Genomic DNA, 15708 nt, shown 5'->3' on the forward strand with positions numbered 1-15708 from the left:
GAATCTCTTCCAGCTGTCTTCCTCATCTTTAAGTTGGAACTGATAGCAGACTTGGGATAAGAATTCAAATCTTGGCTCATTCGTTTGCCACCGTGGACCGCCACGTCCACATCAGAAAAGGCATTTGGACCAGACGGCTTCTCTGATCTCTTTGGGGTCTAAGTTCTCTCGCTTGTTTTCCTAATGGGGATGATAAAATCCTCCTGCATCAAGGGCTGTTGGGATCAGATGTGATCATTAGTGCCTGGGAAGTGCTTTGCAAACCATAAAGCTCAAGATAAATGGGAGCCTTTTTGGCCAGGCCCAGCTAGCTCTTCCTCCTTCTCTGAATATCAATCACTCATTTCTCTTGGCCTGAAAGGTTTATACAGCACTTCTCTAAGAACCATACAGGGAGTGATACAAGTTAATTGTCACTGTCTCCATTTTATAGATGAGTAAGCTGAGCTTCAAAGGGGCAAAGTGATTTTCCAGGCTTACGGAGGTGGAAGTAATGGAACTGGCGTGATGACCCAACTCCAAACCCAACACTCTTTTCACCTTACTGCCCTGCCTTTAAGGGCTGACCAGTGAGGGACTCCAGGAAGCCTTCCCCTTGTTGGGCCTTCCACCAGAGTTGTTCCCTAGGAGAAGCAGGAGGAAGGGCAGCTCGGTGGGGACTGAGGAAGATGGGCCTAGAGCTGGAAATTCATTTTTCAAAGATCATTCCAGCAGGAAACGAAGCAGTTTGGGATAAAAGAAAGGCAGCTGATCTGAGCATCAAAGGAGTGGGCCAGAGGAAGGGACCTAGTCATTGGGAGCTTAGAAAAATCATTGACTTTTTCTGGGTCTCTTTCTTCATAGGTAAAATGAATGAGTTGGAATAGATGCTTTCTACGCTCCCTCTCAGCTCTGACATTCCCTATTCTAAGACTCCTCCCACCTCCAACATCCCCTGTTCTAAGACCCCTCACAGCCCTGACATCCCCTGTTCTAAGGCCTCTCCCACCTCTGACATCCCCTGTTCTAAGGCCCCTCCCAGCTCTGACATCCTCTGTTCTAAGGCCCTTCCCAGCTCTGACATCCCCTGTTCTAAGACCCCAGCTCTTACATCTTCTGTTCTAATCTCCCTCCCAGCTCTGACATTCTCTGTTCTCTGACTTCTAATTCCAAGCTCTCGTCTCTTTACAGTTTCCTAAGCTGATGACTGTGCAGAAGGAGAGGGAGATGTGACTATTTAGGGAATACTCTGACATGTGCCCAGGTGAGCCAATAACAGTAATAATGATAAAAGTCATAATAATAGTGATGAAGAAGACGCTAATGATGATGATGGGCCTGCTGACACGGCCGTATTTACACAGTTGTCACAGGTTGGCGATGCCGGGGAGCGCCCCCTCCTCGCCCAGGCCGGAGGCTGCCGCCCGCTGCCCGGCTCTCCCTCTCTGGCCCTGCCCGTCACCCCCGAGGTCCGGAGCAGGTGCCCCTCCCGGCCAGGCGCCGTCCCTGCCGTCTCTGGGCAGCCGGGCAGGCTCCTTCCCCTAGGTTAGCCGTCTGTCCCTGTTCTATTCATCAAGGGCATGACAGCTAAAATTCATTTGAAGAAGAAGAAAGTGCCGGTTAATCCGTTCTGCAAGACATTGACAGACTTGCGGCTCCGGGAGAATCGCACAGCGGTAATGAAATTAGGCTAAAACTGCTGGAGGATTGCACATAATTGCCCTTGTCTGTCACTAGGAATAACATCTCCCAAATCCAACAGAATGATTGTTCAAGTTGCAGGAATTTCTTCTCTTCCCTTTTCTTTTTTCGAGAGAGGCAGGAGGGCTGAGCTCAGCCTGCGAAGCCCCCCTTGGGCGGCCGGGGCCTCTCATAGATCCTTCCCTAGTCTCCCCCTCACTTCTGTCAGGCAGGAAAATAATAAAAAGGAGGACTGCCATTTCCGGAGCCCTCTAAGGTAGACAGAGGGAAGCGTTGCCCTGCCCCCACTCCTGGGAGTTAGGCCGGGCGAGGATGCTCAGCTTTAGGTGACCAGGATGAGGATGCCACATTTACAGCGAGCTTTGGGATTTAAAAGGGCGGACGCAGAAACTCCAGCAGGCTGAGGGTGCTACCTGGCAGACTTTGGGGCATATATATTATTTATGTACTGATAATGCGTCCATTTATTATACACATGTGTGCAGAGAGGTCTGGGAGAAATGGAAGGAGAGATGGGGAAAGGAGTTAGAGAAGGGAAGGAGAGAGAAAGGGTGAGAGGAAGAAAGAGAGAAAAGAGAGGAGAGAGACAGTGAGAAAGAAGAGAGAAAGAAGGAGAGAGTGTGTACAGGAGAGAAACTGACATAGGAGAGAAAGAGAGAGGAGAAAGAGAATGAGAGAAACAGAGAGAAAGGGGAAAGAAAGAGGGAAAGAGAAAGGATGGGAAAGAGGGAGAAAGGATGAGAAGGAAGAAAGAGAGAGAGAGGAGGAAAGAGACAATGAAAAAGGAGAGAGAAAAAAGAAAGAGAAGAGAGAGTAAAAGAGAGAAAGTGACAGAGAGGAGAGAAGGAGAGGAAAGAGAGAATGAGAGAAACAGGAAAGGGTAAGGAAGGAGGGAGAGAGAGAGAGGAGAGTAAAGAGATAATGAGAAAGGAGAGAGAAGGAAAGACAAGAGGGAGTATAAGAAAGAGAAACTGACAGAGAGATAGGAGAAGAGAGGAGAGAGAGAAGGAGAGAAACGGAAAGGTGAAGGAAGGAGGAAAAAAAGAGAGAAGAGAGGAAAGAAATAATGAGAAAGGAGAGAGAAAGAAGGAAAGAATAAGACAGAAGATACAGAGAGAAAGAAAAGGAGAGAAGAGAAAGGGAAAAGGAGAGGGGAGAGATTGTATGAGAGAAACAAAAACAGAAAGAAAAGGAAAGGAGGGAGAGAGAGAGAAAGCATGAGAGAGAGCAAAGACAATGAGAAAGGAGAGAAAGAAGGAAAGAGAAGAGAGTGTGAGAGAAATAGAGGGAAAAAAGAAAGAGGGGGAAAGAGTTCAAAAGAGACGAAGAGAGAGGAAAGGGAAAAGAATGAGTTATATATGTATACATTGTTATATATTTATTTATATAGTATCTTCTATATAGTTACTTTTTAATCATATATGTACAACTTGTTTCCCTTGTAGATTAAATAAAACTCCTTTGAGGGCAGGATCTGCTCCATTTTTGTTTTTGTATTACTCCCTCTATCTGTTGCTCCATTTCCCTCTTGTACCTCTAACTATTTTCTAGGTCTGCTCTCCCTCCCTCAGCATGGCCCTTAGAATCCTCAAGTTTCCTTCAAAGTTTATCTCAAATGCTGCTTTCTACAGATAGACCAATAGTTGGGGCCTTCCTCTTCTCATGTTCATCATTCTGTGGTTTTCTTAGCTAAATTATTGTACTTTCTTATCTGCGTGTGCATAATCTTCTTCCCATCCTAGTGAAAAAGTAAACTCCTTGAGTTCTTGTGTTGTCTTGGGATCCCGTGCCTAAGACAGTACCCAGGACATGGCTGAATACCTTCTGACTGATGGACACAGTCAGCTGGGTGAATAGAGCACTACGCCTATGTCAGGAAGATTTGAGTTAAAATCCAGTCTTCAGGGAATAGACTGGAACCTTTTCCAATAAATACAGGAGTAAAGCAAGAATGCCCATTATCCCCACTATTATTTGGTATATTTTAGAAATGCTAACAATAGCAACAAGATAAAAGAAAATGGAACAAACAAGAATAAAGAAGAAATGGAACTATCCTTAATTTGCTAATCCCTAAAATGCTGGTGATTTACTTGGGAAAACCCAAGGAATTACCAGATATACTAATTATAACAATACAAAGCTCCAGCAAAACTGAAGACTACAAAATAAATCTTCAAAAATCCACAACACTTCTATTCAATAATAACAAAATACAAGAAATAAAAGTAGAAAAAGAAACCCCATTTCACAAATGCGTGAAATACCTGCCGATCGACTTCCCAATTTCAGTAACAAAACACTCCTTAAAGAAATAAAGAACGACCTAAATAGCTGGGGAAGTATTCAGTGCTCATGGGTAAGTCATATCAATATAAGAAAAATGGCCATACTACCAAAAGTAATTTATTCTTTTCATGCTACACCAATCAAATTACCAGAGAGATAGAACTTGACAAAAATCGTTAAAAAAAATCAATTGGAAAACAAAAGATTTAGGATATCAAGGAGAATGATGAAAAGAGAAAGGAAGGAAGAGGAAATAGCACTTTCACATCTCAGATTATATTATAAAGTATTAGTCATCAAAACCATTTGGTATTTTTAAACTAATAATAGACCAGTGGAACAGACTAGACAAGGGAGATTCAGAAACAATAGAACTTAATAACCCAGTGTTTAATAAAGTAAAAAAGAAAATTTATCTAGCAAAAAAATCCCTATCTGACTGGGAAAGCTGGAATGAGTTCTGGCAGAAATTAGGATTAAGTCAGCACCTTATACCACACTCCACAAAACATTCCAAATTGATCTATGGCCTTAATATTAAAGATTATACTATTAAAAATTAAAAGAGAAACAGATCATAGACTTCTCAGAATTATGGGTAAGGGAATATTTTTTTTTTTTGGCTGAGGCAATTGGGGTTAAGTGACTTGCCCAGGGTCACACAGGTAGGAAGTGTTAAGTGTCTGAGGTCACATTTGAACTCAGGTCCTCCTGACTTCAGGGCTGCTGCTCTATCCAAGGGGAAACATTTTTAATCAAACAAGAGAAAGAGCTGATTAAAAAGATGAAATAGATAACTTTGATAACTTAAAGCTGAAAATTTTGTACACGGGCAACATTAATACATTTAGGATAAGAAGGGAAGGAGTTGAATTATTGAAAAAAAACTTTTTTGTTTCAAAATTCTCTGATAAAAGTCCATTATTCAACATACACAAACATATTATATATGTATATATAATATGTGTAGAGATAGAGAAATAGAGATATAGGTGGGAGGGCTTTTTGAGCTCTTTTCAGGGCTGCTTTTCTACCTTTAGTTGTCTACCTGGAACTCAGCTCTCACCTGTGGCTCCAAGAAGCTGTAGCAGGTACGTGGCCACACTCCAGTAAAATGTCACTACAGATAGGTAAATCAGGATGAGGGTAACTGACAGATCTCAAACCCACTGGTGAGTTAGGGGAAGGAAGGAGGAAAAGAGAAAGCATGAAGAGGGAGAGAGAAAGGATGAGAAGGGAGAGAGAGAGGAGAGGAAAGAGACAATGAGAAAGGAGAGAGAAAGAAGAAAGAAAGAGAAGAAAGAGTAAGAGAGAGAGAAACTGAGAGAAACAAGAGAGAAGGAGAGGAGAGATAATGAGAGAAACAGAAAAGGAAAGGAAGGAGGGAGAGAGAGAAAGAGAAAGAGAAAGGAGAGTAAAGGGACAATGAGAAAGGAGAGAGAAAGAAGCATGTGAAGTCTACGCCAAGCATGTGAAGTCTTCCCCAGATAAAACGGGTGGATGAGAACAATATGTTCCAATGGCCACAGAGCAGGAATGCTTATGGCTTTGTTAGACATTAAAAACGCCAAGGTCCTGCACTGCATCTTGGGCCATTGCCAATCACCCTGACCTTTGTCCTGCCACTGGACTTCAATGATTCAGGAAGAGAGAACGAGGCTGACGACTCTGTGTGACTTTGCCTCCCTTAAGTCCAATTTACCCATGAGTCAAGACGTCATCCTGTGATGACATTGGAAAACAAAGGACAAACAACAGTAATATATGAGTGACTAGTAGATAAGGACCTGAACCAAGAGTTCTCAAAAGAATTGCAAAGTATCTATTATCACATGAAAAAATATTCCACATCACTGATAATAAGTGAAATGCAAATCGAAACCACCCTAAGGTTTCACTTCACACCTTGTGTATTGATAAAAATGACCAAAAATATGTCAACAGCCAATGTTGGAGGGATTATATAGAAAGCTAGGCACAATAATATATAGTTGGTGAAGCTGTGAAATGATGCAGCCGTTTTGGAAAGCATTTTGGAATTATGAAAATGAAAATCAAGTTTCTTTTTTTTCTGTGTTTTTTTTTTAATAATTATAACTTTTTATTGACAGAACCCATGCCAGGGTAATTTTTTACAGCATTATCCCTTGCATTCACTTCTGTTCTGACTTTCCCCCTCCCTCCCTCCATCCCCTCCCAAGATGGCAAGCAGTCCTATACATGTTGAATATGTCGCAGTTTATCCTAGATACAACATATGTGTGCAGAACCAAACAGTTCTCTTGTTGCTCAGGGAAAATTGGATTCAGAAGGTAAAAATAACCGGAAGAAAAACAAAAATGCAGACAGTTTACATTCATTTCCCAGTGTTCTTTCTCTGGGTGTAGCTGCTTCTGTCCATCATTGATCCATTGAAACTGAATTAGTTCTCTTTGTTGAAAAAATCCACTTACATCAGATTACATCTTCATACAGTATCGTTGTTGAAGTATATAATGATCTCTTGGTTCTGCTCATTTCGCTCAGCATCAGTTCATGTAAGTCTCTCCAAGCCTCTCTGTATTCATCCTGCTGGTCATTTCTTACAGAACAATAATATTCCCTAACATTCATATACCACAATTTACCCAACCATTCTCCAATCGATGGGCATCCACTCAGTTTCCAGTTTCTAGCCACTACCAACAGGGCTGCCACAAACATTTTGGCACATACAGGTCCCTTTCCCTTCTTTAATATCTCTTTGGGGTATAAGCCCAGTAGTAGCACTGCTGGGTCAAAGGGTATGCACAGTTTGATAACTTGCAAATCAAGTTTCTAAAATGTCCACACCCTCTGAGCCAGAGACTCCATTATATGCCCAAGGAATGCACCGATTTAAAAAAAAGTCCCTATATGCTTCAAAATAGTTGTAGTAGCACTTTCTGTGACAACTAAGAGTTGGAAACAAAGCAGATGCCCATTGATTACTGGTACATGAGTGTAATGAAATATCGCTGCAAAGTAAGAAATTATATGTGTATAATGGATATAGAGAGGCATGAAATGATCGATACAAACATGAAGTAAAAACTTACCAAAATATCTGGCACACAGGCAGCCCTAATTTAACTACCTTCTTTCCTTCCCTCCTTCCCTTCCTCCCTCCCTCCTCCCTTCCTCCCTCATTCTCTCTCTTCCTTCCTCTCTCTCTTCCTCCCTTCTTCCCTCCCTCCCTCCTTCCCTTCCTTCCTTTCTTTCTTCCTTCCTTTCTTCCTTCCTTCCTTCTTTCCTTCCTTTCTTTCTTCCCTCCCTTTCTTCTTTCCTCCCTCCCTTCCTCTTTCTTTTTTTCTTTCTCTTTCTTTGTTTCTTTGTTTGTTTGTTTCTTTCTTTCCTTCCTTCCTTCCTTTCTTCTTTCCTTCCTTTCTTCCTTCCTTCCTTCCTTTCTCTTTCACCCTCCTACTCTTCCTTCCTCCCTCCCTTTTTTTCCTATCTTTCCTTACTTTTTTCCTTTTTTCCTCCCTTCCTTCCTCCCTCCTTCCTCCCTCCTTCTGGGATTATCCAGGCAGTAAGGGGAGGGAAGGAGGGAGAAAGGAAGGGAGGAAAAAAGGAAAGAGGGAGGAGGGAAGGAAACAAGGAAGTTAAATTAAGGCTGCCTGTGTGCCAGATTTTTCGGTAAGTTTTTACTTCGTGTTTTATCGATCATTTCGTGCCTCTCTGTATTCATTATACACTCCAAAGACTTCCTGACTCAAAGCTGAAAATGCTATAAGGCAAGAGGGAGTAAATTTACAAGGGATGCAGGTAAAGTCCCAAATGCAACAGCTTCCCAAATACAAGATGGAGGAAGTTGTGACTGGCTAGTAGTTCATCTGAAAAATATGGAGGGTTTTCATGGAGTGCATGCTGCGTGATAGGATGGCCAAAATTGCTAGAGTGGTCAAGTGGTCTGAGGTTACATTACAAAAGGTCCGGTGTCCTTAACCAGAGAGCTGTTTGTCGGTCTGTTACCCTGACCTTTGGTTCTGGCCCCGTGGCGTAAGAAGGACATTGGTGAGCTGAAGAACATCCAGAGCTGGGCATCCAGGACTTCACATCCACCATGTAAGGTCGGTTGAAGGAACTAGGAGTGTTTGAGTTTGGAGACGAGCAGATTTGGGGGGCATATGAGATCTGTCTTCAAACATCTGAAGGTCTGTCACATGGAAGAGAGTCAGTCTTATTCCTCTTGGTACCAAAAGGAAAAAGAGAAGGAGATAAGTATTATTAAATCCCTACTATGTGCTAGGCACTGCACTAAGCTCTTTACAAATATCTCACAACAACTCTGTGCTATTGTTGACCCCATTTTACAGTGGCAAAAACTGAGGTAAAGAGTGACTTGCCCAGAGTCTCACAGATAGTAAGCATATAAGGCTCGTTTGAACTCACAGAGATGAGTTTTTCTGACTCCAGGCCCATCGCTCTATCCAATGTTCCACTTATCTCCATCAGGAAGAAGGAGTCGTGGATGGAGATCTTCAGGGAGGCAGATTTAGGCTGAAGATTGAAGATTTCCCCCATACCTGGAGCTAATCCCAGGTGTCACGGGCTGCTTCTGCAGGACAGGGTTTCTCTCACTAGATTTCCTTCACGGGATGAGTCCTTATCTGGGATGCGGCCTTGGGAAGTCTTGTCTGGGCCTGGTTGGACTCCCTGGGGGCCTCCGGCACTGAGACTCTAGGGGTTCTAACTGCATCCCCTCTCTCTGTCTCTGAACTAGAACTGGCCTCTGTGGGAGTCCTGCTTGGTCTGGAGGCTTCCTCTCTCTGTGTTTCAGGGGCAGCACCTTGTACCGATTTTCTCTCTGAACTTTGCCCTCCCTTCCATTGATAATCCTCAATTTCCAAACTTGTACCCAAGCCCTTGAAAAACTGGAAGGCGGTAGAGTCCAATGAGCAGGGTCCCTGAACCTGGAATCAAGAAACCCCGAATTTGTATCCTACCCCAGGTGCTTCCTAGTTTTATAACCAGTTTTTCTTCTGTAGGACTCAGTTTCCCCATCTGTAAAACAAGCACATGAGATCCAATGACCTTTAGGGTTCTTTCTAGCAGTAAAACCTATGATCTCATGCTGGGGTCACCTCTCCCTGGGAAGAAACAGCCCCCGATTCATGGTGCCCCCCCACTTGTCCATCCCGGTTTCAGCACGGCTCCCGCTGGGCTCCAGGGCCCAGGTGCAGGGAAATGCCCCCCTGCCAGGGAGGTCTGCCCATGGAGGTGAGCGGAGCCATTTGCTGGGTAATGGATGGTGGGCGAGCGACAGGCTGGGTGAGTGAATGTACTGGCCAGCTCCTGTAATGTTTTATACGCCAGGCCAGGCACGGGTAATTTACTGCAGCCGACAATAACATATTTCACTTCCTGTCTCCCAGATGAAGATTAGTTGTGTTTGAAAGTGCCTGAATACACAGTCAATTCTGCTTAAACGTTTACAGTCAACTGAGCGGAGATAATGCCCCCTAAAAACATGTGTCTTGGCCTTCTCCATGGGGGGGTTGGGGGGGCACTGGGCACAGAGAGGCTCCCGGAACAGGGGAAGGCTTCCCGCCCCCCTTCCGGCCCCTTCGCTGGAGGCCGGCCGCCATCGTATTCCGGGGCCACTCATTGGAGGAGAAAGAGCTCGGGTGGGAGCCAGAAGCCCCAGCTCCATCATGGAGACCGTAAGTTGTCCGGTACGTATTAGTTCTCCGCCCAAGAGCTCCACGTCCATCTCTATAAAATAAAAGTATTGGACTAAATTATCACAATTTTTCCAGCAACAACATCCCCTGTTCTTTGTCCCCTCCCAGCTCTGACATTAAAGGTTCTAAAACACCGCCCAGTCCTAACATTTCATGTTCTAAGGCCCCTCTCCACTCTGACATTAAAGGTTCTAAGATATCCCACCTACTTCTCCAGGTGTGACATTCTATGTTCTAAGGACCCTGGCAACTGAGCCTTCTAAGGAAAGATCTTAGAATTCATCTAGTTCAACTCTCCCATTTTGGTTGACAGCAAGCATTCTGAAAAGCACCTACTATGTGCCAGGTGTTGTGCCAGGTTCTGGAAATAAAAAGAAAGCCCTTGGCAGGCAGGGCTCATCTCTCCCCCAAGTTCCCTCTTGAGACTTGTCCTGGAGCCAAGAGCCCTCTAGAGAAAGAAAGTCACCTAAAAGTACTCTGGTGTTACAGTGAGTCATCTCAGTCCTTTCTCTAGAGAAAGAAAAATCATGTCAAAGGGCATTGTTGATGTAGTGAGTCATTTCAGTCCTGTCCGATCCCATTGGAGTTTTCTGGGCAAAGATACTTGGGTAGTTTGCCCTTTCCTTCCCCAGGTCATTTTACAATTGAGGAAAATGAGGCAGACAGAGATTAAATGATTTTCCCAATTGCCCCGTTAGTGTCTAAAGCTGCATTTGAACTCAGGTCTTCTTGATTCCAGCACTGGTTCTTTATCCTGTGTACCACCTAGTTACCCAAAGTGCTTAGCACAGAATAAATGATAAATGTTTACTTTATCAATTGCTTTGGGGCTTAACTGGAAGGAAAGGAACAGGCACTTATTAAGTACCTACTGTGTACTGGGCACTGTATACGCAAACCTTTACTCTCATTTGATCCTCACAACCACTCTGGGAGAGAGACGCTATTATTTTCTCCTTTTTACAATTGGGGAAACTGAGGCAAATAGCGGGGTTTTTTAAAAGTGATATGTCCGGAGTCACACAGCAAGTGAGTATGGGAAGCTGGATTTGAACTGAAATTGAGGATTAGAGCATTGTCCATTGCCTGGAAGTCTTCACCTTCTTGTTGAATTACTCAGGGATTTCTTTACCTGGTGCCCTTAATGGCTGCGTGGTCTTAGGCAAGGCATTTTCCCTGAGTCTTTGTTTACTCTTCTGTAAAATGAGAGTGATTGACTGGCGCATAGTAGGTCCTTAATGTGACTCCGGCTAATTAGATGAGTTCTAAACCCTTCAATTGGGTGTTTCGAAGGCTTCCCTGACCAGTATCCTGCAGTTCTTGCTATCTCCTGTTCCCTCTTTCCTGAGGATCAGAGTAGTAGAGAATCCTGGTTCTGAGACCGAAGGGGCCTCAGTGGCCACCTAGCTCAACTCCTCATTCTACAGAACAGGAAACTGAGGCACGCACAGGGCAAGTGACTTGCTTAAGAAAACATGGGTGTTAAGCATCACAGGTGGGATTTCAGGCTTGCTCCTCTGATCTTCAAACTCATAGAGCATCCAGTCCAATCAATCAATCAACAAACATTTATTAAGCACCTACTGCAATCAATCAATAAACCTTTATTAAGCACCTACTGCATGCCAGACTCTGTATTAAGCATTGGGGAGACAAAGATTGAAAAAGAAATAATTCAAGGAACTTCCATTCTAAAACACCTCATTTTACACAAAAGGAAACTGAGGCACAGAAAGAGGAATTCTTGTTTCATTCACAAGTTTGTGTACCCAAGGTGCAAACCCTGAACCGTGATCAGAGACTCAAGTCTGTTTTTGTCTTTCTGTTCCCAATGTCTTACACTGGATAGTGTAAACTATAGGTGGTTAATAAATGCTTGTCACTGGATGAATGAGTAAATGGAAGGTCTCTCCTGCTGCTTGTCTGGGCATAATATGAGGTTTTAGAACAACATGAGGATCAAATGAAAGAAATACTGGGGGTCTTTAAGACATGGGTCAACGGTAATGACTGCCCATGGCCATCATCATTTCTGTGGGCGTTCTTGGCTCACCCGATCCACTTGGGCTCCTTGAAGAGCCTCCCTCGGTGAGTTAGGGGACAGATCGGGCAGAGCCCCAGAGTATGTGGCCCTTTCCCAGGGACAATGGGCCGCTGTGTGCCAGGACAGAGTGGTGCTATCCTCCAGGGTGCCAGGACCTAGACAATGGCCAGCTTTGCTGAGACAAGAATCGCCTCGGCCTTCTGGTCACCTCCCCCAACTGGCCGTAGTCGGGCTGTGCTAAGGATTTGGGGGCACAATAGGGGGCCTGTGCTGGGGTTAGTGGAGGGGTCACGGAACCCTTGCTTGAATACTGGGAGCTCACTACCTATAGTTCAGATTTTTAGGCAGCCCGACTTGTTTGTTCTTCCTTCTCTTGTGCTTTCTGGCATATCTGGCTTTCTCCCCGGCCTTGTCTTGTTCCAGTTGATCCCAATGGGGCCGAACAGAGCAAGAGCGTGCATTCCCCTTCTCTCCAGCAGGATAGAAGGCTGGAAGGCTTGGATCCCGGGGAGGGCAGCTAAGGTCAGACGGCAAGTCTTCTCTGCCAGAGGATCCTGGTCCTTCCAGCCGGTCCCTACATGCCCGCCCTCCCGGTCCGGCTGCATCTCCCTCCTGACATTTGGGATCCTAGAAGGGACACAAAGGCCGAGACGCCGTCCAGCCAGATCAGGGCTCACCGTGCTTCTCCCCTCCCTCCTGGGGACCCTCTCCATCTTCCATATGAAGCAGGAACAGACTCGGCTACGTGATCACCAGCTCACTAGGCTGCCATTCTCGAGAAATTCTTGAAAATGTAGCTACAAAAAAAATTTTGCTACAAATTTTGAAAAATGGTCAAGGCACTAGCTTTTTATTCGTTTGTTTAAAGTTTGCAAAAGACTTTATATGTCTTATTTCATACATTCCTCAAAATGATCCTGTGATATGGGTACTATCATTATCCCCATTTTACAGATGAGGTAACTAACTGAGGCTGAGAAAGGTTAAATACACGGTCATACAACCCTGGTGGCAGAGGTGTCACATGTAAGAGGCAGGATTTGAATTCAGAGCTTCCTGACACTAAGACTCACTTTTTCCCCAGTTTTACAGTGAAGACCCTAAAGAGAAGATGCATTGCCCAAGATCACATAGTGAAAGTCAGGGATGGAGCACAACAAGGACCCGCACTCCTGATTCTTGGTCTAAGGTTCCTCCCATCACATCAGCTGGTCTCGCACCCTTGGGCTGCCTGGCTCTGCCTCTGCCCCCACCCCGGAGGTCTCTGCTGAGCGCCCTACAAATGGGGTGTTTTGTTCCCAAGATGGTGCCTGCCTCATTCTTGCCCAGTCAGACACTCTGCAGTGGCCGGCCATGTAAGAAAAAGGTGAGAGATGAGAGGAGAAGAGATAAAGAGAAGGAGAGGAAGAGGGGGGAGAGGGGAGAGGGTGGGGTGGAGGAAGAGGGGGGGAGAAAGAAGGAGGAAGAAAGGGGGAATAGAGAGAGAGATAGAAACAGAGAGATAGAGACAGGAGAGACAAGGGAGAGAGACAGAGAGACAGAGACAGAAAGAGAAAAAGAAACAGAGAGACAGAGGGGGAGGGAAGAAAGGGAGAGAGAGACAGAGACAGAGAGAGACAGAGACAGAGAGACAGAGAGACAGAGAGAGACAGAGAGAGAGAGAGACAGAGAGAGAGAGAGAGACAGAGAGAGAGAATTCCGCACATCAGCCACTTTCTTAATGGCATTACTGAAAAGAAGTTTTTAATTAAAAACAAGGAGTTGGGGACAGGTTCATATCCATAACTCAGGCCTCTGTGTAATGGTTGCCTACGGTTTCATTTCCCTCTATTTATGTCTTACTCCTGGTGTGATCTATATTGTTATAATCCCCCCAAGAAAAATGGCCCCATCTCCACAGGTGGAGCTGTAAATATTTAGCCTTTCTAATGTGCTTCTCCTTGTCAGGGGGTGAGACGGAGGGGGGCTGGGGACCCTTTTAAATGCAGTTTAAGACAACCTTAGGATTCATCATTTAAATGGAATCTAGTCAGTCTGGCTCTGTGTCTCTATCTCTTTCTCTCCCCGCCTCTCTCTGCCTTTCTGTGTATCTCTCTCTCTCTTCCTCTCCTCTCTGTTTCTCTTTTCCCTCCCTCAACTTTCTCTGTTTCTCTTCTCTTCCCTTCTCTTCTTTTGTCTTCTCTTCTTTCTCTTCTCTTGTCTTCTCTTTTCTTTTTTCCTTCTCTTTTCTTCTCTTCTCTTGTCTTCTCTTGTCTTCCTTCTCTTCTCTTCCCTTCCCTTCTCTTCTCTTTCTAGCCACCTAGCTGCCCCAAGATCAGGACTTCTTAACCTTTTCCCCCCCACAACCCCTTTTCACCATAGAAATTTTACATAACCCCACATATATAAAATAGGTATGCAAATCAAAAATTTACTGATAATAAGTCACATTCAATTATGTGGCCATGACCCACAGTTTAAGGATCTTTAATCTAGATGGGGAAACTGAGGTTCAGATTAGTTCATGGAATTACAGGATTTCCAGTTGAAAGGTGACCTTGGTCCAATCTCTTCCTTTGACTGATGAGATAATTAGGGCCCAGACAGATGGATCAATTTGTTCAAAGACACACAGCAAATCAAGAGTAGTGCCAAGATTTCAACCTAAATCTCCCCATTCCTGATTTTATGTTTATTCCAAGGACAAAGTCACTCTTTGCACTAAAACCGACTGCTTTTAATTCCTCTTTGGACACCCCTCCCCCAAAGCATTTCCTTAGCACAGTACATGACAGACTCGTGAAAAGTTTGTTGAATGAATGAGTTGGGAGACGGTCCTAAATCATCACAATGGCTCTTATTTCCCTAGGACTTGACGGTTTCTCCAGGTGCTTTGTGCACATCATGTCTCAGTGGAGCCTCACAGTAATCCGTGGAGGCAGGTGCAATAAGTATCCTATTTTTGCAGATGAGGAAACTGAGGCCGAAAGTGGCTAAGGGACCTGCCCAAGGCCGCACAAGCCAGTAAAAGCTTGAGACTGGATTGGAACTCAGGCCTTTCAGATTCTAGATTCTCTGTCCCTGACCTAGGAGCCACATGGCTTTGGGTGCCTTTGTAGGTCAATTGGGAAATATGGTAGATTGTTTTGCACGTGATCACGCTGAGCTTCACAAGTTATTCATTTGTGTGATTCATTTACAAATGAGGAAGCTAAGGTTCCGATTAGTTTGTAGAATTACATGTCACATGCAAATACATATATACATACACACACATATAGTTTTTGTTCAGTCACTTTATGGCTGACTCTTCATGATCCCATTTGAGGGATTTTATTAGCTAAGATCCTGGAGTGGCTTGCCATTTCCTTGCCATTGCCAGCTCATTTTACAGATGAGGAAACTGAGGCAGACCGGGTGAAGTGACATGCTCAATGTCACTTAGCTGGTAAGTGTCTGAGGCTGGATTTGAACGCAGGACTCCAGGCCTGCCACTTTATCTGCTGCTCTGTGTGATTTCATTCTGAGGATTCTGAAATCTGCATACTCCAGGTTCAGGGGTGGGAAGCTTAGGGTAGTCATTGTTTCAAGGTAGAATCATACTTCCAAACCCAGTCTGGGAGTGCACAGTCAGAACTGCTGAACTACAGAACTGGGATGGAACTCAGAACAGGAGGTGTCAGGGCTGGGAGGGAGCTTAGAACGGGGGATGTCAGGGCTGGGAGGGGGCTTAGAACAGGGGATGTCAGAGATGGGAGGGGCCTTAGAACAGGGGATGTCAGAGATGGGAGGGGCCTTAGAACAGGGGATGTCAGGCCTGGGAGGGGGCTGAGAACAGGGGATGTCAGGCCTGGGAGGGGGCTTAGAACAGGGGATGTCAGGCCTGGGAGGGGGCTTAGAACAGGGGATGTCAGGCCTGGGAGGGGGCTTAGAACAGGGGATGTCAGGGCTGGGAGGGGGCTTAGAACAGGGGATGTCAGGCCTGAGAGGGGGCTTAGAACAGGGGATGTCAGG

This window comes from Sarcophilus harrisii, chromosome 1 (assembly GCF_902635505.1).
Source record: "Sarcophilus harrisii chromosome 1, mSarHar1.11, whole genome shotgun sequence".
Classification (NCBI taxonomy): Eukaryota; Metazoa; Chordata; class Mammalia; order Dasyuromorphia; family Dasyuridae; genus Sarcophilus; species Sarcophilus harrisii.